This window comes from Neodiprion virginianus, chromosome 4 (genome assembly GCF_021901495.1).
Source record: "Neodiprion virginianus isolate iyNeoVirg1 chromosome 4, iyNeoVirg1.1, whole genome shotgun sequence".
Taxonomy (NCBI): domain Eukaryota; kingdom Metazoa; phylum Arthropoda; class Insecta; order Hymenoptera; family Diprionidae; genus Neodiprion; species Neodiprion virginianus.
Window position 1 is genome coordinate 28,932,135 of NC_060880.1, and position 25,689 is coordinate 28,957,823.

General features: G+C 44.2%; 1 protein-coding gene across 1 annotated transcript in view; it reads left to right on the top strand.

Annotated features, from left to right (window-relative positions):
- The window catches only part of LOC124302496 (toll-like receptor 6), a 98,100-nt gene that overhangs the window by 67,888 nt on the left and 4,523 nt on the right, over window positions 1-25,689 (top strand). The gene's annotated exons all lie outside the window — the stretch shown is intronic.

Sequence of the window (25,689 nt, forward strand, 5' to 3'; positions counted from 1 at the left end):
TTATTAATTGGTTACCCAAGATTGACTGTCTCGTTTTCTATGGGATTCCCTATCGCGACCAAGAACAAAATGCCGGTGTCGCGGTACAATTGGTCCAAAGTCGCGGTGAACAATTAGCCGAGGAGCGATTTATCGCGAGAATAGTATTCATGAGTCTTTTGGCGTGAGCCGCAATTCTCGCGCTCCCAGAATTACTCCCGGTGCATTTTCTATATGGCTGCGCTTCTGAGTCGCCTCCACCTGCCCATTGTAGTCTCATAGATCTCTTCCTCATTTTCTACCATTTTTTTTTCTCTTTCTGCTTTCGTACCTACGAAGCTATGTAACACATATAGAAATACATATGTACATGTCACCGGGTTGAAAGATTATACTTCGAGCTCTGGAAACAATAGATGATTACCGTCTTTGCGCTATGGCAGAGCTTTTATAGCTGCAGTAGAAACACTTCCGGTTTTCTCAGGGTCTCGGGTCGGTCGATCCCCACAGATCAAAGACTCGTTCTAAAATCCATCCACCCTAACCCAACCCCTGCGTCCGACTATAGGAAGGGTCACAGAGTTAGCGGGACAATCCGGTCCTAGCACGAACGCTCCGTTCGAACCCCGCACACCTACCTTATACCGGCGAAATTTATTAACGCGCCAAATTTAAACTTGGCAAAGCAGGTAGGGTGCGGCAATGCCTTGTCGCGAGAGATGCATGAGGCCGAGATGACGTGGCGTTCCGCAACTTTCATCTCCGTGCGGATAACATAATGGATACAGGCAGGTATCAAATGAAGGAAGGATTGGCCTACGATGCGCAATTGTGTCGCCTTGGTCATTCGATAAATTCACACTCAACTGATCGGATTTCGTCTTCGATGAAAGCTCGGTATCGTGAATTCATATTTAAAGTTATCCATCTTCTGACCCTTTAATATCTCTTAATACCAGTTCATCCGTACTCTCATCGCTTGTTTTAGTCTTTGACCAAGTCACCGTTTTCATTTTTGAAGACGAGTTGTTCATTCCAGTTCACAAGAGAAGAGATATTTAGCTATGAGAAATTGAGCTGGAATTGTTACCGAAGTTAATTACATGATTTTATGAGTCCTTGGTATCGCTTTGAACAATGATTTGTTTTTTTTTTATTTTTACTTTTTTGATACGCAGAATCGGAGTATTTGATGAAATATGCGGATGGTATTTGCGAATGAAAGGAAACGACGACCTTTATTGATCAGATCTCGTTTTGATCGAAACTCGTCTTTCACCGAATTACAAAAAATAGTTTCAGCTCTAAGACATTCTGAGAAATAAGCAATGCAAGCTCAGATTTTTTCTTTTTTTTTTTTAGTTGACCAAAGAATTTTCCAGTTCAGTCCCTAGTGACTAAGCTTGTTGAAAATTGTTTGCTGAGATTTGCACGAACAATTCACGGATGAAAAATCCCCGTGAGTCGCTACTGGCTGGTGGAACAGTAGGAAAGCAGTATTTTTTCACGTATAAATTTCAAAGTCGAAGGTGTGAAACTGTGAAAGTTGGAACTGTTATCGTAACTGCACCCACGCATCGTCCATTCAATTTCACAAGGTGGTTGCTGGGGTCATCGTCGACGGTTGAATACAACCGAGACCGCGGTCCTTGAAGGAACTCTCGAGGGGCGAAGGACACGTTCTCGAGTCACTCCGACGATCTGGTATCGCTTCCTCGCATTCGATTCACTGGCTTTGCTCATTCGGGTCTAGTCTACTACGTAACGCGCTTGTAATTTGTTATTCCGAGTCGATGACCCGGTGAAAAATTTGTGTCTACCACCTCCGCCTTCGATCGGATGACTCAGGTTTGTTTCACTATTTTACTCGTGCCCATTACCCACGGATCAGTTGGTACCTATTCTGTGATCGGGAGACCGCACCTTACGTGAGAATTGAAAAATTCACTGGGAAAATGAAATAAAACCAGATATCATTATACCCCGTTTTCAACCAATGGTTACGTGATACCCAGCGTCCATTATCAAGGCCAACATATTTTCACAGAGGCGAACAGCTACTTGACAGTATTGAATGCAGCACTGGATAAGCTTCAGAATAATTTGTGAATTTAGAATTTGGATATTTCTGTCGTCGGAAAGTTATTGTTCAAAAATGTCTACAAAGTTCACTCACGATTAATTATAATACGAAATAACTGAATTGTTATTAGTTTGAAGCGATTATTTATTAAAATTGGTAACGTAGTTGATTATCATTTAAAACGACTCCAAATATTACCTAATTCTATTGAATCAGGGCAGAACCTGATTCGGTACGGAAAATGGAATAATCGCAAATGCGTCTATTCGTGAAAATATGAAAACCAGTAAAGATCAGAAAAAAGTTGAAATTTTGAAAAACGTAGGTCGTGGCGTAACACGTGTGTTATTGCCTGGAAAATATGCTCTGGGAATGGAATTTCCTAATGTCATAACAGTGAGATAATGAAATGGAAATAATGCTACTTCACCTAGAAATATGCTTGAGAAAAAAATCTGCAATGAACGTATTTAAATTCTAATAATTATTCGTCCGTAAATCGCAGAACTGGGTCATATTTGAAAATGAAAATTCTCAACCGGCAAGCCAAAGATTTTCGCGATCTGAATACTAATCGTAAACCATGATATCAAGTGGGAACGAATAAAATTCAAATAAGCATCCTACACAGAGAAAAGAACCTATCGGATTCACAAGTGCTACGGTAATTATATGGATAGAATTTTGTTGGAGTAGAAATTGCAGGGATTCAGTAAGAACCCTGATTCGGGTGCTTGGTATTACATTTACGAATGCGCTTCAAGTTTTTACTTGAAAAAAAGTGCTGAAAACGTAGATACCATCGCGCATGCATATTCAACAGATTTTTCTTTGTGCAGTAATTTATCTCTTATTGTCAGATATCTTTGATGCAGCATATATCGGTAATCGTGGGATTTTTTTAATTTCACCTACCGTGAAATGATGGATTCGTAGTTTCAATGTAGTAAAATAATGACCTTATTCATTTAAACGTGAAAAATCAATGTTTTATATTTGAACCTGCAGTTGGCTGAATATAAATTGATGATTGAAAGGCGTGTACTTGGCATTACAGATATCACCGATACTAAATCAACTTCACACGTGACTTTGGCAAAAGCATTATATATTATCGTCGGTATATTTCCACATTTGATCACCGTGGTTATAAATACGAAAAATGAATTTCACCACGCTCCATGAAATATGACCCTATCACTGAAAGTCTGCAAGTATCGGCATGGATGGAATTTTTCAAAACGTCTGATTCGAATAAATTTCGCGGAGGCGTCTGCTGATGTATGATGCTCGAATGAATTTCGAATCAGACGTAGGGAGACCATAAAACTGAATATTTCGAGTTTTGTTTGTATAATGTATATGCATACAGCTTGCGCGGAAGTTGTCAGAATCACCGATGGCTCATCCGACTTACAGTACTGCAGAACTGCTGCTTATTCAATGCCGGCATAAATCCTTTTCTGTATTGATTTGGCAGTGTGTTAGTAAGACGTAAAGTGGAGACTCCTGTCCTCGGATAAAGCGGGGTTACCAGCCGGTTGATGTTTGCCGGTATATTGGAGAATAAGTACATAAGCTCTCAGCCTTTCATTGAGAAGCGATAAAGGAATCTAGGACATCTAAGAGGACGTTGACAACGGCGCCGCCATCGCCATTTTCCATCCAAGTCTCAAGAGTCCCTCTTTTGCTCCTCGAGTATTCTTCTCACAACAATACGTCATTTTGGGGGAGTAATTGTTTACGACAATTTTTCCAATCCTGATTATGAGTTAAGCGATGCAGTATAAGGCTTCGACAAAAAAGAGAGTTTCGGATGAAGCCTGAACGTGTGGGTTGAATTCCTTGCCGGCCTCGACGACCCGTCACCAAGGCGGTTTTACTTGAAGATAAAAACGTGTCGACCACGAATGAATCACCGTGTTATCTTTAATCAAAATTTAGTAGCCATAAACTCTTACCTGCACGCGCCACCTGAAGTTTCTCACACAATTCTACTCTCATAAACCCGAAAGATGCTTCGGGCAATTCTTCTTTTCACAATTCTTGCGTGCCTCTCCCCCGAAAACTAATGAATCTATCGAGCTCGGCTTTGCTGAACAAAAAAAATGGTCCATATCTATATCTTTTCGTACTACGATGAAGTAGGAAGACAATACATCTAGGGTTGCAAATTTATATTATTTAATTAAATGTGAAGAGTCGTACAAGCCGATTAAGAAACGTCAAAAAAGTCAAATTGGATTGAGATTTTAATTTCGATGTGTGAACAACAGAGACCGATTATGAATTTAACTTCTTCCGTTGTCCCTCAAGAATTGGTTAGTCCAAAACACAATAAACGTTCCGAATTTCCATTCGACCGAGAGTCTCAGTCCACGTTCAATGAGGTACAACAGAGCGGTATAAATTCCTGAGGAGTGTACAGAGTCCATATTACAAAACGTGGACGCGGATATTCTACGGACAAAGGGAGAAAAAAAAAGTTCGGAAATGCGGACGAGAAAAGATTGTCAGAGCAGCGCAGATGATAGGTTGAAACCGGGGTTGAAGAGGGGTGGCGAAAAGGCGAGGGAGCATTGTTTCCGACGGATGCTGCCCGCAGCAATATGGCCGCGAGGCGTTCGCCTGTCGACGCTAGCCGGCGTCTGCTCTGCGTACTGAATACAGAATCCCGCTTGATGCTGAGACATTTTCTCCGTTATAGCAGGTTACCGTCTGATACGCTGACCCGAATACCCCATCGGATTGGGGAGCATCAACGTCAAAATTGGCGTGTTACATGTGTGATTTGAAGACAAGGGAGAAAATCCAGGAGCGAAATCGGAACCGCGTGAGTCCGCAGTGAAATGGAAGAAAACGAAGAAGCAGCAAAAACTCCGCTCCCTGTATCTATTCTATTTTAGCAAGAAATTTTACGAGATAAATTAGCACGTGGGTCATTACCCCGATTACCATAAACAGGTTGAGCTTAATATATTACTGGGAAGTTGTCCTTATCTTTCCCATTCGGATAGGTTTTTTTCTTTGCTTCTTTCAAAGTACTTTCTAAGCGGAATTATACCGCAGGTTCAACCGGAAACGGAACAGGACCAAAAGCGTTATTGTTATATTCATTGTTTTCACCGCTCCGTAAAGCTTGGCGCCGGTCATTTACGAGCTTTTTCAATTAACCCGTTGACCCGTTGCAGGTAATGATCCAGGTTCACTGCATGACGGAGTTGCATGTAACGAAAATTTAAATCCCCCGTATTTTTTAAACGCCACTGTATAACGGATATCGGTTGTTGGATTTAGCTGACATGCTGCAGGACGCTGTATGGAGAAATTTTAACTCGGTAATAGCGGTGTAGCCGCAGAGAGCGGCTGCACGTTTCACGTGAAACCGTGATCTCACGTCGGAACGTTTGCCCGACAATATCTTTCCGGCTTATTCGGAAGCCCGGAGTTTACATTCGGTTCACGCATGTCGGATTTATCCTCAGTCTATCTGAATAATGCTAGCTTAAAGGAAACCGATTTATTAAGGAAACCGTGCACAGTACGGCCGTATGAGAGTGGATTTGGAAACAAGGTTTTATGGAGATAACGTCTAGAATACGAGAAAAATTATCAGCACAGCGCCTTTGGACTCGCGTGAAAACGGTCACAATCAGGATTCTCGGTATTGGACGAAGTTCCCAAGCTTACGATAGCACAAAAAGTAGCCAAAGTGCCAGCCAGATGTTGACATGTAACAACTCGGTTGAAATTCGTCTGAGATTAGGACTTGCGAATCTCTGACGGACGTTCTTCGATACTCCGATACTTTTTCTCTTTCTCTGGATTGGGTTCGGTCTGCTAATAAAACCTCTGCGAGGACAAGGATAAAAAATTTCGGTTGGTTCCCGATGGCGGCAGCGAAGGCGCACCGAATTGGCAGAGCTGTAACCTAGACTCGTACAAGATAACCACCACTCTTCGTCAAAGGGGGACGAACGGGGCCGAGGGGTATCCGTATCGCATTCACATACAAGGCATGTACGTTTCCAATTCATTGATTGAGCGGGCAAGGCAACGCGGAGGATCGTGCTCCGGCTCGATCAAAGGCCGGACACGTATCCAGGCTCCTCTTTGCCTCGTGGAAATCCGCCTCGTACCCCGAACATCCCCCTCACCCAACGTTTTTTCTCCTCGAATGATCGCTCCTACAGCCAATTCGCTCTTAGTCACAATTTGTTGGACTTGGTCAATCCGGCTACACATGTCTCATGTTATCACCGCCTCTTTTACCCAAGTTGTTAAGCGATTCTTCTGATTTACGATCAATCAAGGTATAATTAGCGACGCGGTGTTCGTTACGAGAAATTGATGCATTTACATTTCATTCGAGAATTCGTTTTCGAACTGATTTTGTTTGTTTTTTTTTTTTTGTTGGGTTCGGTGTAAAAAGCACAGATTAATATAAATTCAAGCTCTTATCGCTTCGACACCTTATGTACCCGATATATTCGTATAAGTATCGCAATTATTGTCAAGTGCTCGAATATCGGAACTTCCAACTCGTACGTATTATACCGTTGTACAATTTTAGCACACTGCGGTTTCTACATTGTACTGATGTCGCTTATCCAAACTAATATTTAACTCACGTATGGGTTCACCTCGCAGCGGTTTGGTCCGATAAGTGATGGATTATCCCTTGGGCGCATCATTTGATATCGGGGTTGTGTCACCTTTGGGTATGAGCCTGGAACTAATTTGATGATTCGAGGAAACTATTCCCGTATAATCTGGAGATTCAAAGGAAGATCACAATATGAAACGCTGTGATTGTAGATGTTTGAGGGTCTCTGTTAAGTCGCAAAGGTCCGGTAAGAGATCGAAATTTTTAAAACTGTATCAATTCTACCTAGAAAGCAAATCGGGAGCCAAGCGAAAAGTTTCTGCGTTATCCAATACCTTGGTACACTGGTGTTTAGATACATGGATCGTCGGTCACTGTTCCCGAGCAATCGTCCTTGTCCCACTGAAGGGAAGACCAGCGGAATTTCAGCGAGGGATGCCACGTGTCTTGTACATTTTTATTTGCAAGCCGCATCGATTCTTCGCTACCTTCCTCCAGTCCTCGGCTCTCGGGTTCGTGTCCCGCACATAACACATCAAGGATGGAAAGCACACACACCGAAGACCCCCGACGTACAACAAAAGGTGGCAGTAACATCTGCACGACGGAAACAGAGACCAGTTTTGACGCGATAGAATTTTCTGATACTTTTTATATTCCTCCGTGTTACGGTGGCTTTCTCAGGACCAAAATCTTCCGTTCGAAGTCAGCGAGTGATTGCTCCGAGAGAAGAAGAAACGGAAAAAGAAAATAGAGGAGCGGACGGATCACCGATCGGTGAAGACGTAATCGAGGGTGGACGTAGCACCGGGATTATTACTTGGTAGGTCGCCTTTCAACGGGTCGTCAGTATGTGCTCACCTCCGCCCCCGAGGCACCGTCAAACCCGCGTGTGCCACCCTCGGTGACTGTTCAACGACCGTTCAGCGATCGTTCGACGGACTCAGCCTTGCCTCAGGGCCCCATGAGCCTTGTGTTATTCACGCAACCCGTGGGTATAATTCCCTGGTGACTAACGGCTCGATGCCCGAGAGCGCTGCCCGTTCCTTTCTCCCTTTCTGTGATATTGCGCGAAAAATAGGACTTGGGTGTAAAAAAGAACACCCAAATCTATACGTGAGGCTGACGAATCGATCCAGCTTAGCGGGGATCCCCTTTGAAATACCCGTAAAGATAAACATATCCCCAGAAAACCAAGCGACGAATGGAACCTCAGCGTCTCTTGCGTTATCTCTATTTTTTCTTCATCTGTTGTTCATTTTCTTAAATATTTGTATTGTAATTGCTTTGAACTAGCTTACGAATAACTACAGATCATGTGATCAATGAATAAAAGCTCGCTTTCAAATTCAGTAATATCCACCGGGCACCGCGGCATAAAACTAGTACGTTTATTCCCGTGTCTGTTGCGTAGACTCGCGTGATCGAGCACGTTTGCCTCAAACAAAACAAGTCCTCGATAAGCCCTTCCACTCGCCTGAATGTTCAACGAAGTTGCGTCAAGTGTTTTTAATTTTCGAACGTATTGTACGGCGCCCCTTCAATAAATCAGGGATTCGAGCTCTGAGATATAATATGCGAAGGCGTAGCGCGCTTTTGCCGCTTCCCTGGTTCCAGCCCATGAAACGAAGGGAACCAACTGTACTAATCGGTACTGTACAGTGTACGCGGCAATATTACCCTAATCTCCGAGGGCATTATATTGCGCAACATTTTACTGCTTAAAGCCTCAGGGCGTCTTACATCCGTGAAAGCACATTGTCTTCCCTGGGTCCTTACACATAATTCCCTTTGTTGGACCACTTTCGTACACAATGGGGATAAATCCTATCGAAACTCAGTCTGCCACGCCGCGCCATCCTTCGCTGACGAAACCTCTTCCCTTTACATCCCAAAACCGGCTATCATACTTTATCGTGATACTATTATGATATTGGTACATGTATCAGAACCGCTTCCCCTTTGCGCATGTTTTTAAGCAGTTACACGATTCGTTGATTCTTTAACAAATGCCTTGATTGTGTAATACGTTTTTGCATATATTCGGCACGCGTCAGATTTGAAACTGTTATCGGCTGAAATGTTGTCCGAGATAAAAATTATGAAGCCCGATTAAAAATAAGCCTAAATTATTCAACAAATCGACGTATCGAGTTTCAGGACATGACCGCAGATGAGTCGCTAATTCCAGATTTGATGCAACTTCAACTTTCAAATTTGCTACAGAGTGCCGAATCCGAAAATAGGGAAACCCCCAATTAAAATAATTGAAGAGATGTGCTCGTTGACTCTAAAACAGATAGAAAAAAATCCGAATCTTGCAATATTTTTTGTTCGTTGGCAGCAAATGCTTCGAAGTATATAATTCAATCGGTAAATTGCAGACAACAGTTTCAAAAAAAAGTCTGTGAGAACGACGCCGTTGATTCTTGGTAAAATTCGTAAAATCGTGGAATAGCTGGGCACGAAACATTGTCTTTTAATTTTTGCGACCTCCTAATTAAGTTAGGGCCGTGGTACCGGTTTGCATTCGTTACTTGCGACTCGGCCAATATGCACTAAGCAAAGTTTTATTCTAATTAGATTGCTTTGGGAGAATGTGGAATTTATTCAGCATGGCAAACGTAATCGAAACTTTGAACCGTAGGACGGTGGAAGAGGAGTGGGGAAAAACAGTGAGAAAATGAGAGGATCGCACAGGAGAAGAGATGCTGGGAGATGCCAGGAGAAAGCGTTAGAGAGAGAGAGAGATAGAGAGAGAGAGAGAAGGGCGGGGGGGGGGGGGGGGGGGAGTGAGAGATTCTTGCGAAGGTCGAGAAGCGGTCGGTTGGAAACTAAGGTTATAAGACTGGCGGAGATCCGAGTTGGAACGGGATAGATTATTCATCAGGAAGTTGATCACGACTCGGGAGATATAATTTAAATGTAGGTTAAACGCGACCCAGGAGGGTTTGCGGCTAAGTTTGATAATTAGAGGAAGGAGTGCACAAGCGCCACCGACGTGCCTGCGGCGACGCCATCCAGAGAACTCGAAGAGGGACTCACAGAAGAACTTCTTCATCCACGAGCAGGTGGGTTTCTAAGCCGCGCGTCAGGAATTATATTTTAATAACGCGCGAGAGATATCCCCGTGTTTACAGAATTCTCAAAGTACTTAATATACGATAAAACGGTCTCAAAATGATTTTCGAACCACTTCCTTGCTTTCTCGTCATACCTTCTTTCTCGCCAATTAATCATTCGTCAAGTTTTTCCGACGCTATTTTTAGATGTACGCAGGATTAGTACTTCAAAGAAGATGAAGACACGAACTCGGCAGCGCCTGCACTTCAACGCGGCGTCTTTAATTTCACATTTAAGAACTGCCACGTGCTGCGAGGCATCGAGGTCGCTGCTTTCCCCGTTAAACTTGGCCAAGCCCTTACCGAAGACCCCTTTTTGATTCTCAAGTTTCCTCGGAATAACTCGCGGCCCTCGTATTTCGAGCCCTGAAAAGGACAGGGATAGTCAGTGGATATAGATGACTGAGACTAAGGAGCGTTTGTTTCAAGCCAGAAATTGAGGTTCAAACTTGAAGGTGAGCCGAGGAGCGAAGGTTATGGTCGGTTACCTTAAAGATGAGGCCGGTTCGGTTATTGGCGAAGGGATCAATCATCCCCTGAGGATTTTCGACTCAGGCCCTCCCTTCGCCGCCCCTTCTTACGAGCGAATTATTGAAGCTTAATATCGCAGAAAGCCTCTTCCTTATAATTGCAGTGAAATACACGCCTCTCGCTTGGTGAAGAAATGTATGAAAGGTAATATTCCGGCAGCATATTTTAGTAACGGCAACGAACGAATATCGAATTAATTCATGTTAAAACTTTCCCACGCGACCTACTTCCTGTTAGTAATCGCAACCCCTGCGGAACACGTGTGCTACTGTAACATTGAATTCGCTCTTACAGTTCAAGGCTAAGTGCTAATTTGTACCCAACTAATGTACATTCGAGATTAGTTCCCTTTCGGTTAATTAACCAATATCTTATCTATAGGACTGTATTGTGATGTTCGGGTTCAGCGAAGGTTCATGCTGCCGGGAGGAATGTTCATCGGAAGCTGGGGAGGTCCTAATTGTATATACCTATGGGTAAACGATTCGAGGAGAGCTTTATCAACAATGCGTGACTAATTTGGGTACATTGAACAATTCTCAGAAACGCACATCCTACCGCTCGTAATATACAATAATCAGATCAGCCAAGTTTGGCACGAGTTTTCTTGCTGTCAACGGTGATTTTATTGAACCGCTACTTATTGTTAGTCAAGGCAATTCGTATCCGGGAAAGTGTAAGAGTGATAACAGCCCTACCAGTCCAGCTGTTCATTGAGCGGAGATTTTGGCAAGGTTATGGGTAAGACAAGACTGTACCGAATATATTCCGCTTGAGAGAATTCAGAACCGTCAAGGTACTCGAAATCTCTCGAGAAAACGGCAATTGCAAAGAGATTTTCCGCGCTCACTGAATCGTGTGTATCGTGGGCGTGGCAAAGTCGTGTATAGGTAGGTATACGAGAGCCGAGTGTCGGAGCACGTGTTCTATATTCACGGTGGGTACAAGGGCGTTATTTTATGGTAGATTACCCCCAAAAACCTGTTTGCTCTTGCAGTTAACACGTAGCTGGTTACACCTACGACGATTCATACGCGGTGTACAATTCGTCGGTAAATACGACAGATATCAACCGCCAGACCAGTCTTGCGTTATAGTCCCGTCGCGTCGCGTCGTTTTGCAACAGCTGATATAGTTTCATGGACCGTTTATCAAAGCGTGAATAATAACTTCCATTAGACGCAAACGGGGGCCCACCTGTTCACGGGAATATTACTTCACCCCGCTGTAAACTGCTGGACTAAATTACCCCTGTCTGAGTGGGGGAGAAAAAAGATGAATGAAGAAAAAGTAAAAAAACAGTAACGAAAAAAGTGCTTGAGTACCCACCGATTATGAATCGCGTCTACCGCATGCAAAATTCAGGATGATGAGCGGGAAAAATAATCTGGCAGCGCTGCGTCTTTGATGCGTTACGAATAGAAAGGTACAACATTATACGTATACGGTGGAAGCGAGGAGAAAAATACTTTGAGTTAAATCGAACGTTTCCTCTCGGCGAAACGGAACTACTATCGTCGTAGTATGGAAATGTGGAAACGAGGAAAATCCCTCTTCTGCCTCATACGTGTCTTGTATCTCCATCTTCGGTGGCAGCTATCTTATCCTCGGCACGGACGACGGAGAGCCATTCCATGACCGATTGTTGCCCTGCCTGCACCACGGTTATTTGAAGAAAAGTTGGAGGAAGCGATTTTACTCCGCTCTCAGGAGTGCGGGACAATTGAGTAGCGGTCGATGTGCGAATGCCACGCAAGCAGAATGCCTGCCCATTGTAAGCAATGGAATCCTGAGGGAGGTAAGTTATGGTATTGGAAGTTTCGAGGGGGTTTTTGGCCCGGCGGGGAGGTAAAACTATTACCGGCAGTCAGACTCGCCGATCGAGAGATCCAGCTATCAAACGACCTAGTGTTCCAAAGATCCACTCATTCGGCCAAACAGCCAGGCGAGGGCGTGGCGCTTGAACTACCCCTTCGTCTTGCCGTCTCTTAACCGATTTCCTTGTGTATATGTGAAAGTGCTTGCGGATCTTTGAGAGGACTCTCCGAGCCACGAAAGTTGTACAAACTTTAGGCCTGCCGCTCTCTCTCTCTCTCTCTCTCTCTCTCTCTCTCTCTCTCTCTCTCTCTTTCTCTCTCTTCGAAACCTTGATTATACAAAGTCAGGGAACAGCTGATCTACTTTCAGTTTACTTTGGAACCGGAGATCTTTTGTTAATGAATTTTACGATTTCCGTTGATAATCCTTGCGCCCTCGTTATTCTTAGAAATGAAATCCTTACGAGAAGACCTCAATCTCGAGGTGATGAAATTGACTCAGGATCGTTCCCCCGAACGAAAGTAAGGAGAACAAGATATGTATGGGCGCGTCCGAAGAAGAGGTTCGTTCAACAACGGCGCCATGGTTAAGAATAGGGTCCGGAAAAAGGAAAAGAGATTATGAAAAGTCGTTGGTGGGTCGTAATGGGAAAAGTAGGGGATCGCGTCTCCGACGATAAACTCATTTCCTTCATGTCAGCTGCTCTCAGCCTAATATTCCCTTCGGACTCGGTCTATAAAGACGTTACGACGGGCGGGTGGTTACATCCTCTCTTACTTAGGTACGTATATAAGCAGGAAGAGATCTCGGTCCATCCGTTATAGACTCTATTTTTACCAAGACTACTTCTGCAGCTCGCGACTGGCTGCAAGTCTGATGAGGAAAAACCAGAGTGCCAAGAGAAGAAACAAGAGAAAGAAGAAGTGGAAGAAGAAAGCGTAGCTAAATACTTTGGCGACAAACAAGAGAAATAAGAGAAGTTCTCCGCTGTGAGAAAGAAAGTATCAGTATCGACCTGTTGGACAGTTGGAAACTCGGCAGACCGTCTTTGCTTCCGTGTGCAGTTATTCTCAGAGAGCTATATAGGAGAGGAGAGGCAGCTAGATAGGGAGCGGATACTCTTTCAGGAGTTTCGGTAATTAAAGTCTGCCGTTCTTTTGGTGTAGCGGAAGTTTCTTTGCTCTCTCGTCACGAGTCCGCCTGCAGGTCTCCCGAGCAAAACTTTCTAAAACAGAGAACAAATTTCGTTATCGGTGGACCGTCTCTTTTGGATTCGATATGTAAATTGTCCTCGGTGACTCAGCGTTTGGGGTATTTTTCGATTCTTGATATGTGTGTCGGAGGGCGATCGTCGAGCGACGATAAATTTCTCGCCAAAGTAAAATCCGGCATGCAAATGACGTAGTCCAGATCCGGTAATAAATTTGTTGCATACTTTTATTTACTTTTCGTCCCGCAGAGATTTATTTGTCTCTCTATTTCGCAAAACGATGTAGTATAGAACCGGTTGCAGCAACTACACTTGCCAAACGTTGACTTCCCGAAGTTTCCTAGAATTGCGAGTCGGAAATAGACACCATAATTCATGCGTGTCATCGATAAGAGTTCGTCAGTGAATTGCCCATTGTCAAACCTGCAAGTGCAAGTAAAGTTGTGATGAAACGTGGAGTGGTTGTAACGTCAAAATCCGCTTGCGGATAAACCTTGGAATAAAATGATAAATCGATTCAGCTGTAATTTTTTCCCCAATACTGCAACGGTGTTCTGATAGGCTTTTGACGCAGGTGCCTGTCGCGAGATTCGACAGAATTCGCGAGGGCTTGAGCTGCAGATTAATTATGCATGCAAGTTACGTCTGTCTCTCAAGCGAAGAGGTAATTAATGGTACGAACAAACCGCACGAGAAGCCGTTCAAACAAGTGAGAAACGTCGTTATACCGGAGCAATTTCGTTATAGCAGGCTCAACGGGGCATGTAAACGGCCATCACTGCAGGCTAAAGCCTTGGCAGCTGTGCGGAAAACTTTGGGCAGAGAGATAGTACCGCACCTACCTATGCGCGCAACGTAAATGTATGCTAAAAAATAAAACGCTGAGCTCATACATACCGCATGGCTGAATTTACGGCTGGCAATCTTTTTTTCACCCCCAGGGATATGAAGCATTATTGTGATTGATCTAAGGAGTCAGAGTGCGGGTCGAAATTTCGAATAGACGATATTCGGATGGACCATTACAGGTACGTACGAAGCTGGTTTCGAATGATTCGAGTCACCGAAGTGTCGAATCATCGATTGATTCTAATGAATTCTAAAAATTCGAAACGTATTACAGAGTTGATGAATTCAAGCTTCGACGATTAGAATTTAAAGAATTTAACATGGAAACGAATTTGTCACACTCGCTGGAATTTCGAGTAAATCTTCACCGCAATGTTTCCGATGCGGCACTGAATTTCACTCCGTTCGTATTCGGACATCAGGAATGCAATCTAGCCGAGTTTTGTTCTATCAAATAGCATGTTTTCGGGGTACACGCCCGGCGCCTCGTGTTTCGGTTCCTCTAGACGTCCTTCGCGGCGGTTCTATCCAGGGATTTACGGGCTGATAATCCGGCTGCGGTTTTTGCCAGGGAGATTAATTGCTGATCCCCGCTGCCCTGCACCGCCCTGCTCCGCATCCGCATCCGTTAAACAAGTCCCGTTTCTCTTGCGCTCATCCCTCCACCGCCTCCTCCGCCGCTTCTTCCTTCCTTCCTCACGCTGCTTCTGGCACCAGACAGCCAGCCCGGGGGCGAGGGACTAGTCAAGTGTCCGAAACAACCGATCACCCAAATCTGGAGAGCTTACGCCCTGTGCCGGATAATTGCGGTGCGCCTCCCTCATCCCCGAAGTGGAGACGGGAACGGGAACGGGAACGGGAACGAGAAGTCCAATTAGACTCCGAGTCAATCAGCCTCTCCGGAATTTCAATCTTTACTTTCCTTGGCATGAAGCAAATCCCCTCATCCGACAACCGTAACCCGGTATTTCAGAACCGATAATCGCTACCGGTGACCAATAGCTGATCGCTGTAAAATTGATCTCTGTACGTGGCCGGAAATCTAAGCTAAACCGTTCTAAAGCTCGCGATCGACGGTAAAAAGATATCGGTTCACTCCCTGAAACATTTTACGAACTTTTACCCGACGAAATAAACGATTTATCTCCATTCAGAATAGGCAGACTAGGTAATAGTAGTTTTCGACAGAAGAAAATGGACCGACTTTAGGGACCAGTCATTGAAATTCACAATTCATGATTTGGAGTACTTCTTGGAGGCCATTCCTATACAATTCGAGTTGTGAAATGGTAAATTGAGAGGATTTCGACACAGAATATGGAATAATTGAATGGATTTTCATTTGACGTATTGGCCTCGCACCCTATGAAACTCGGAGTTTTCGAATGAAAATGGAAACTCGCTAGCTCCTGCTGCAGCCTGCGCCCGGCCAGCCGGATCACCGCAAAGTGATTAAAAGTTAAACGGATCACAGCGATGGGATTCTGGCCTATGTACAGTGTTCTCGGAAATTGATATTTCTTCCACCTTGCAGCGTGAAGCTTATTGGTATATTTATACTAAGTAGCTGAACAATTCCCATTAATTGAAAACGATAAGCTGATCTGTGCATCAATTGCCCGTAATGCTCATGGATTTATCTCATGCAGTTAAATTTCGTCCGGGATATATATGAAAATTGTCAATATTCTCCTAGCTCATTGGTCACCTCTGATACCCCAATGATCCGGTCAGTACCCATTGTTTTGACTAAACAATAATTTACAAAATTTATGTTTACCCGAATTTCTATTTACATAACTTCATAGCGCAAGTCGCTTAAAAACTACTCGGATCTCTCATTATTGTTAACAAGTACACACGATTGTATGAATCAGCTTACAAAACATTCACCCGAACGAAGATCATACCACACAGTGCACACTTAGCAAGTCACTCGTATTGAAGTCAGCAAGAGGAATTATTCTAAACTCTTACGTTACCAATCACTTCAATTACCATAAATTCGGGTCTGTGGAAAATTATAGTAAACAACACTTGGCTCGAGTCACTAACACCGCTCAGTTCGCACAAGTTAGCCACTCTGACTATAGAGCTTCAACGGGGTCGAGGGAGTTCCAGCTAGTATGGTCAAGTGTAATCTGGAGAGCATCTGCCCTTTGGCGTACGAGATGGCAAACTTTGGAGTTTCACAGTGGTCAAGTTAAGCTGAAACGTCGTTTCATGGTGTGTTGAGAACCTGTACTTAGAGGCCATCATTATTGTATACAATGAACCGCCAGTGTACGGAAGCTTCTGAAGGCTTTCACGCGATGCCTGCAGTTTACCTACGAACGAATGAACAAGAAACGTATCGCAACAAATCCAAACAGATTGTTGCCTCGTGAAGATATTTCGAAACTAAGCAGTACCGCTAGTGTTTTGAACAGCGAACCGTTATAATTTGTACTTTGCTCACAACCATGACTTACGTTACGTACTATATGGTGTTTGCCTTAATCCGGTCGAGTGATCATGAGCCTGGATAACAAACTTTCTCTACGGGGGTGAAATCAAAGTAGACCTTTCATCAGACGATTTGATTGCGCTAGGCTGCCGGTGATGGATCTTGATTAGGGTTCGCAAACTTTACCTTTAGTATTAATGAGGACCGCTAGTGGTAACAATAATCTAATGAGTTTGATTTAGTCGTTCCGGGGGGAAGGAGTTTCGTCTGGACCACGGTTTTGTTCGATACGCTGTCGAGTTCCTTGGCATCTATCTTCTTCGACTTTTTTTTTCTCCTCTCTGTTTAGAAAATGCTGTTATTCATCCACCCTTCTATATGAACTTTTTGATAGATAGAGGATGTTGAAAATCCTTGGTAAGATAAATGTCACAAAGTTTAAGATTAGTTACTATTGACGGGAGATTTTTTCTCTGTGTCTCTTTTTTTCATTCCCTTATTTCCTCTCATTCTTCATAAACTACATCGCGGACCTGAGAGATCCCTATCGAGACTTATACTTCTTTGAGAACACTTTGATTTGTCGCAATCGTATATATTCGAACCCGATGACAGAATATCCAAGTCTTAATTTCAATTTTATACCCTGTGTCCGTGCCCGCACTTTGTGAATTCTCTATAGTTTTGATAGAGAGAGGAAAAAAAAAGAGCCATACGTTACCGTGGTCTATATTTTCGGACTTATTGAGTTATCGCAGGCTTTAATATGAAAGAGAGTGGCAACTTTTCCGAACAAGATTCTCAGGAGAGAGTGGTGTCGGGTCCAAGGCGCGGACCTATGGAGAAAGAAAAGCCTTCAGGGGAACTTGCGAGCTGAATTCACGATGGGCGAGAACTGGATGTCAAAAAGAATGGAGGAGCCATACTTTCGCAAGGACTGAAGAGTTTTTGTGACCTATAGCTTGTTCGCACCCCCGTCTTTCTGGATGCTCTGTTGATTCAGGAACGTCTCAATAACAGGAAGAGGATGAAGAAGAAATTCTTTCTCGTCTTAAGCTCAAGCTTCCCGCTTTTGCGGACAAGCTTTTTGCTTCCATACCCCTTAAATCACAGGCACCCGTCTGCAGTTTGCACTTTGACACAGTTCTCGGTTTCCCTGTCGACTCGCGCGTTATTCCGCGAATTCCAAATCCACTCTGCGCGTTACGCACTTTACACACCAGCGTAGTGTCGGGGTTCCTTGCGGGAAACCCTAACACCCTTTCCTCGACGGCCCTGCACCCCGTGAATTACTGTGAAATGCCTGTCGCGCTTTTTTGACCGCATTCGGTGCTCTCCCATTTTTTTTCTTCCAGACACGTTTCAGCAATTTTCAACGCCAGGCTGAAGATGAAACCGGTACAAGCACTCGATATCCTATTCGAAACGAGACATTCCACCGAATCTGAAACCTCTTTCCATTACGTTGTTAATTACAGAGAGGTATTCCGGTACGAAGCATCCTCAGGTTGAACATCTTTGTGAAAATTAACTAAAAAAGATAATGGAAGAAGGGAATGGGTTGTATTCGGTTCACAACACAGCGTGAACACCAAAAAGTTCAGTGAATGTTAATGCTCCGATCCTATCTCGTGATTAAAAGAATCAACTTTCAGGTATTATTTCAATTTGAGCTTTATCTTTGAGAGTTTGTTAAGGATTTTAATTAAGATTGTACTTGATTACGGTATAAATACCGTCCTCTTTCGGATTCTTTGAGATCGAGGTACTAGGAAAGTAGCCGTGCACATTCCCTCCCTGCTACTTCCGAAAATTTATTTTCCCTTGATCCCGTTGCGTCAGCCGGAAGGGCCATTTAATTAGTTTCCAACGTGTTTGTCACTTCCTCGATACACTAAGTCCTTCATACCGCCGCTAACGATAAGTTGTCGTTTTCGAGCCCCTTCAAATCCACCAGCTGCCAATACGCATCTTGTACATATCGTATACATTGCAATCACTCGTTTCCAGGTAACAGGCCATTGCTTTGCATACCGTCCCCGCAAAGCCACTTCTCACGGTAGATCAAGATGGCACGGTATATTCGTATTTGTATTTGTATAAATGTATACCGATGAAAATACCGATATAGGACCGTTTGCCGCCTATCGAAGGCCTTCGATTCCATCGCGTTGCACGTATATTCCCCTTCTGCGTCGACCCAGTCTTGCTCCTTCGCTCCTTCCTTCTCCCTTTCTGTATTTCACGGTGGCTACGTGTTCGCGCCCACTAATGTCTCCTTACTCTGGTAATTTAGAGTGGCAGCCGCTCCGACTTCAAATCGGCTGCTTTAACCTGATTCCCGAGGGGTGATCTACCGCCAATCAAAGAGACATCCAGCCGGTAGACCTTTTCCGGGTTAACGATGTTACGTCGTCCGAATGTTATCAATATGTGATCGCCGCCATAACCCAACGATCGACCTTTCACAGGCATGCCTCTAACGAGGACGAGGGCACAAAGTAAATGCCCGTAATACATCCGAAATCCCTCTCGTATCTACGATACACACGCACGTTATACGTGCGCGTGTGCATATTCGCAACGGCCGGGGAAACACAGCATCAGCAATTCGTAGAGCACTCATAATAACAGCTACTGTTCGCTAGTTTTCCCGTGATTATACTCCGCTCTGCTACAGTGACTCGTTTCGCTCTCATGATGCTCGCAATGTTGCATTGAGCTGATCAGCGAGAGGCTCTGTTTACCTCACGCTTTCTAGGCTACTCACGTGTATCGTGCATATAGGTATGGTTCAAACACGAGTGCGAATGAAACCGCAATCAAGCTTAAGCTTTGGATTTAGTAAAATGGAAGCACTATTCGACGGTTTGCATACGTTGCAAATCAATTATATCTGCTTGTTCCGTTCTGTATTTGAACAAAGTTTCTATTCTTTGGACTTTGAAGTGGTTCTGTACTCACGAGAGCAAATTTTATCACCGCGCTTTTTTATACGATAGGAATTTTCCGTATCAGCAGGCAAGCGATTCATGTACTGGAAATCTTTGACACTGCTTTTACGCACGTCTTTTCAAAATTCGGAAAGCTCACGATTCAATAATGCTGGTAAAGTCGGATTTGCTGATTCGCGTCGCTTAGTCTCGTTGACAATCAACTGAAATCGACCGCGACAAGATTCTTCAGCCCCGACCAGGATCGTCAAAGGTCTGAAACGGACCAGGCTCTGCGTATAAATAGATGGTAGGAGAAACACTAGTTGATTTAACGAGAACAGCTGAAAACACCGGATGAGGATTTGGTGGATCGTCATTACCATTGTTTAGCACAAAATCAGTCCCTCAAATAACATTTACTTGTCAGTTGTACAGTTACGTGGCAGGGGATCAAGGGATGGAACGGGTTGGCATACATATGTCTGAGTAATCGGAAAATACGAGCAGAACTGGCTCGAGTTTCAGATACGGCTCGTTTTTTACATCCGAATGACAATACGTCCAATCTATTGTGAATCTCATGCACTTAACCAATATAGATCTTGGTATGAAAAATAAAGACCGAGTTGAGGTGAGAGAGAAAAAGAGAATGAAACGTTTCCATGCGAGTTTCCTCCGTAATGGCAAGTCCACCCGGATGAGATAGACGCGCAAATCACGCGGTGCAATATTAATGGTATATGCGCGTTATAACGGTGTATAGTATTTATGATTATGGGGCTTTTCCAAGACAGCCAGTATTTTGAAGGTGCTGCGAAATGAAGTGGAGAAGAAAAGAAGGAGGTTTTCCCTCTCCGCTGGCCCCGCCCCGCTTTCCCTCCCCCATTCACCTTCCTTCTCGCCATGGAACAACGCAAAGCTCTCTCAGGCGTACATATATTACGCTTGCTCTGTCCCGGTCCGCTCATCCCGTTTTGGCATAGACCCCTCACTCCCCCCGTCTCACTTCCGCTCCGTTCTGTTTTCTCTTCTCTTTCCTCGTTTCGCCCTCAGCTACGTCAAGGCATTCAGCTCTGCAGGAAGGGTCTCGATATTAGTCGTTCTGTCCTCTGCTTAACCCCTTTCGCACCCCACTGCACTCATTTGGGCGTAAGCGTTTATTTAACTGTAACTCCCGTGTTAATCGAACGATACACACTTTCATATTCCGGTTGCTTCGACGACTCGACGGCACCGTCTCAATTCAAGAGTACGGACCAAACGAAATCTCTTCATAGTTTGAGTCGAATAATTTTATCCCCATTTGTAGGATTAACTTTTTTCTTTCAAATGTCGAACTATAGTGAAAGTCCCGCATCAATTGCAGTTGAACCCGACCAGCTAAGAATTGGGGCGGCAGAATCGACTGAGGTTAAAAATAATTGGAAAGGAATGATGATGGGGAGAAGAAAGAAGAGTAAGGGAGGTACCGAGAACGAGAGAACTGGAGAACCGCGAGTAGAGTTGCGGAAAGGCAATCACAAAAGCTGATTGGCCCCACAAGTGGTTGATTAGAAGTCGATAAAGTAGAGCACCGTTCCCACGTTGACCTCCTTTGGTTCGACAACGAATTAGGTATAATACGATCGGACGGTAGGCGTTTTCAATCAGCGATGTAAACACGTTATTTGCATAACGGTACAACTGTAATTATATTGAGAATTGGGAATAGAGAACCGAAGCATAAATCCTCCGCTTACGCTCCCCGGCTTCCCACAGGACCGTTTGTTTTACGAGTCTCATATATAATTCGTTGACAGCTGGTTTATACAGGCACTATATACTGTACCGAGGCGGCCGCTAGTGCCACTGCTGGTGCACCCCAAATTTCCATGTTTTATTCGCTCTGTTCAAAATCTAACCTCTGCGGCCATTCGCGGCGTGCACAGTCTGGTCAGAGAATAGGTCAAGCGCTGTTTAGCCACATCCACAAAGAGCGGAGTGGTTACCATGCAGCCCTCCGGAAACAACGATTCACGGCATATCCGCCCTGAGTGTTTATGTCGAGGATAATAATTATAGCGTTAAAATAATTGCGCACTACCTCAATTTATTCATACGTAAAAGGATTGCCTCCGGCACCCGAGTCTTGGCTCGACCTCGTTTTCGAATGATTACGCTTCCGATATGATGTATGTATCGATGCAAGTTCCCACCTCTCAATCTCGCTCTATGCACGGCTCCGTGTATTTCTTTTTATTTTTCTCAAACCGCGAGAAAACCTCTCTGTCAGCCACGACTTTATACCAGCACAGCTCTGCTGCTCGCACGTTTTACATTATATCGATATATACTCGCGCGGAAAACTCGGATGGGATATTTACAGGAGATAGAGCAATACTTGATGGATATCTTTGTTGTCACGCTCCATCTCGGAGAATGCGACAATCAATGCATTCCCAATCAGTCTCGAAGTCGTCCGTAAGAGTGCTTTCTTGTCGTTCTTCCTCTTTCTTACACTTCACTCTTGGCTTGATGATGAAATGAAGGAAAAGATAAAAGAACCCCAGAACTGTGGAGTGAAAATATTTTCTTCCGTACATTTTCAAAAGTTAATCTCGACAACGTTGTCGCTGCAGGCAATTGAGGGATCCTTGCCCCGGGTGGTGTAGATTGAAAGGACCAATAGAGGATACGGCATAAGGTGTGTTTGCGCAGGACGTCAATTCCGGGGAAAGATTTTACCCCTAGGGTAAACAAGGTGAGCCTTTGGACCCAATTAAACTGGATTAGTCGAGCGCCAAGAACTATCAAAGTAATTCGTAGAGACGTGGAACCGTAAGACGTAGCATTGTTTCCACCGTTTGACACGACTGGGTGAGAGCTGAGAGATCACGGTTAAGGACCGAAACCGTGCTGATAAATGCCCGGAGTTCTGCGAGGCTTCTTCGTCGATCGATGCGTCGAGCTAATTAGTCACTGTTGCAATTAGACCGCGCGGTCAGGAGACTCTACCATATTTGACCGAACGAAAGAAGCAGAGATTTAAGGTACGTCCACCTTTACGCAGAGATGACGGGAGACTCGATTATAAATTTAGGGAGAGATACACCGTCGAATGTAGAACGGGGCGGTGTATTCAGCTAAATATCATTCTTGTCTTGGTCTTTACTGACTTCTGTGTGATCTGTGTAGCCACACACACACGGATGCGGAGTACAACCACATAGATAAATCGTCTGAGTCAGGTAGGTGAACGTAGCGCACGTGACCCAACGTAGTGTAATAACTGCGGACATTACGAAGAACATTTTGGACCGCAGACCGTTCGTGGTCGACACGGAAATGTGGATGCTGGCGTACGTGGCGGCTACATATGCCTCCATAACTATTCTTCCCTCTCCGTCTCCAGCCCACCCTCGCGCTCCCAGATTATACGTTATGCACACGCGGCATGTGTGTACGTGCAAACATCCACTCGTACATCGCATGCATCCTCGTAGGTTGGTGCTTTGGCGCGGGGTTCTGTACCGTCACATAAAATATTCCTCACAAGCCCGCGGTTTCACTACGGAATCTATGGAGCACCTGTAAACCAGTTTAAGTACCTGACTTCTTCCACCATCGATAAAAGTTTCTATCCTTCTTAGAGATAATGGCCCCTACGACGATTTATATGGATACATAACGCCTGGTCTCGGGGGCATCTTATACATGTATTATACCTCTATGTCTAGCCATCGCTCCTGTATTGGCATCAATTATCATTTTGATGTCCTTATGTTCCCTGTAACGGTAAACATGGTTCTGGATTCTAATGCGTCATGATTATAATACTCTTCGTGGTACAATGATATAATGGTACTTCCGAGTCGTGAGTACTTTTTGTTTTCCAGCGAACGTTCCACGCGTATTATAATCTGTACACGCGGTGCAGGGTGAAATTAGACCTGGTGAGTTCGCCAGTCCTAAATAATTCATATTTAACAGTAGAGAGCATCCATATTCATTGGGCCGAGTCGTGTGGCTATGTGGGCTTTGCTGGTGTACATAGCGAGCCGAAATTAGCGTTTATTTACCTTGCGAAAGGAGCCGGTGGAACGGAAGGTTCAGAGATTCTCGGTAATGTCTTTGCCTGCATCTCCATTGGTCGGTGGCTCCCGTATTTCTGCTTCGCGGAATGTCGAAGAATGGGGTGAAGCTACAATCAAGAAAGCACGCGACCATTCTTGGGCTCCAAGCTCTGCTGTGGGGGCTCCGGAAAGGCGATCTTCCACCCATTGAGTCCCGCCGTGCTTAGGTGAGTCTCTTGCACGCCATTCGGAGATAATCATAACAACATCTTGAATCGTCCTTGGTACAAGCATTTCCCGAGTTTTGTCAAAGCGCAGATTATTTGGATGACGGACGATTGCTCGAACTATTGTATTATTTTTATAGATAGCGAACTATGATCTGAGAAATTATTTTTTAAAAAAAGACGCCTGGACCCTGTGAAACGAGCCATGGCTCCACAATGCGACGGAATTCGAATCGTCACTGATACGAGTTTGAAACCGTTTGAAGAAGTATAAGGTTATGCACGACGATCAGTCCAAGTGCAATATTCAAAGAGATCCGAATAAGTTACACCAGGAACGATTTAAGTGGAGCAAAGTTTGACTCGTAAGACTGTTAATGTTTCGTTTCAGAATTTTATATGAGAGCTGTTCTAACCGTAATGACGTTGAACTTTCTTCTCAGAAATTAGTTTTGAAAGCAGCTCGCATTGCTCCAGTTACATCCGATCTTGTACAACGTGTACTCGTATCTGCGTTACAACTTGATCGCAATGAAAAATTCTATGATTAAAAAGCAATTCTCACGATACCATGATACTATAGGTATAATATTTTGATTACAACTTTCATTCTATTTCCTCTCGTTGTACTGCAACTTGCTGTGGAGGTGAAATATATTCACCGTTGATAGGATTATTAATTTGTTGATTTACGTCCAATCTGAAATCTCGCCAACTGGCGCGGTCAATATTGTTTAAAATATATAAATCTGTCAGCAATTACTCGGCTGATATTGGCTGAGAGGGTGGCTCTTCGAACCCCCGACTGTCTGCCGCGCCGCTCTCATCCCTTTGCATCCTACGCAGCAGTTGTTCGGTATTAATTGCAAAATTTCATGGGACAGAAATCAAACAGTGTATTCTCGTTATAATGATAAAATTACACAATTAATTTCACACCCTTGCGCGTGGTAGTTACGTGCAAAATTGGCCAGCCAGTCCGACCTCTCGTTTCCTCTCTCACTCTCTGCGGATGTGTATTGATTTTATCATTTGCTGTCCTTTCGTGATTGTCCTCACCGTATTTGCGTATACAAATATAGACGTATAACACACGAATTCAATCGATTATACAGACTTGTTCGTCATCTTTTGATGTTCAAGATTCGAACATCGCAATCAATCACGCGCGTGTGGTTACTTGTGCAATGTTATAACCCGACGAAAGAACATATGTTGGAAACGAATGTGAAAATCATTGACAAAGTAAACGCTGTGCGTTATCTATGCGAAAATGGATTCAGTCTGGCAAAAGTAAGACGTGTGGCGTCCTCTCATCCGCCTTATGCCGCAAAAAAGATTAAACCGTACCACAGTATTAAAGGGTCTTCTGACGTAGCGCCAAAGCAGTCTGAAAGACACCTCGTATCGCCGGGAGGCAATATACCCAAGATAAGCTCCCCGGATTCCGGATTATTTCGAGAAAGATGCGGGGGGGTTTTGGCTTTTTACACAGCGGGCGGTCCTGTAAGGCGGAAGAACGTGGCTTTGGACAATTGCCTCGAAACAGAAGGGATTTGATACGCTTTTGAGTAAGCCGAATTTACGGTGTCTTAAAATTAGATACCCTCGCTCATTGGCATCTACAAACAATCGGACGATACGTTAATCGTTTATGGTTTAAATATTTGAGATGAGCGGGGGGAAAAACACGACGAGGAAACGGGGAGTGGATAATGGAGACGTTGCGGTTAGATTCATCCTAGCGGAGTCATTACCGGTGACTATCAGCTATATTATCATCGGACTAGGAAAAACCATGGGCTTGAATGCGAATGGGTGGAGAAGCGT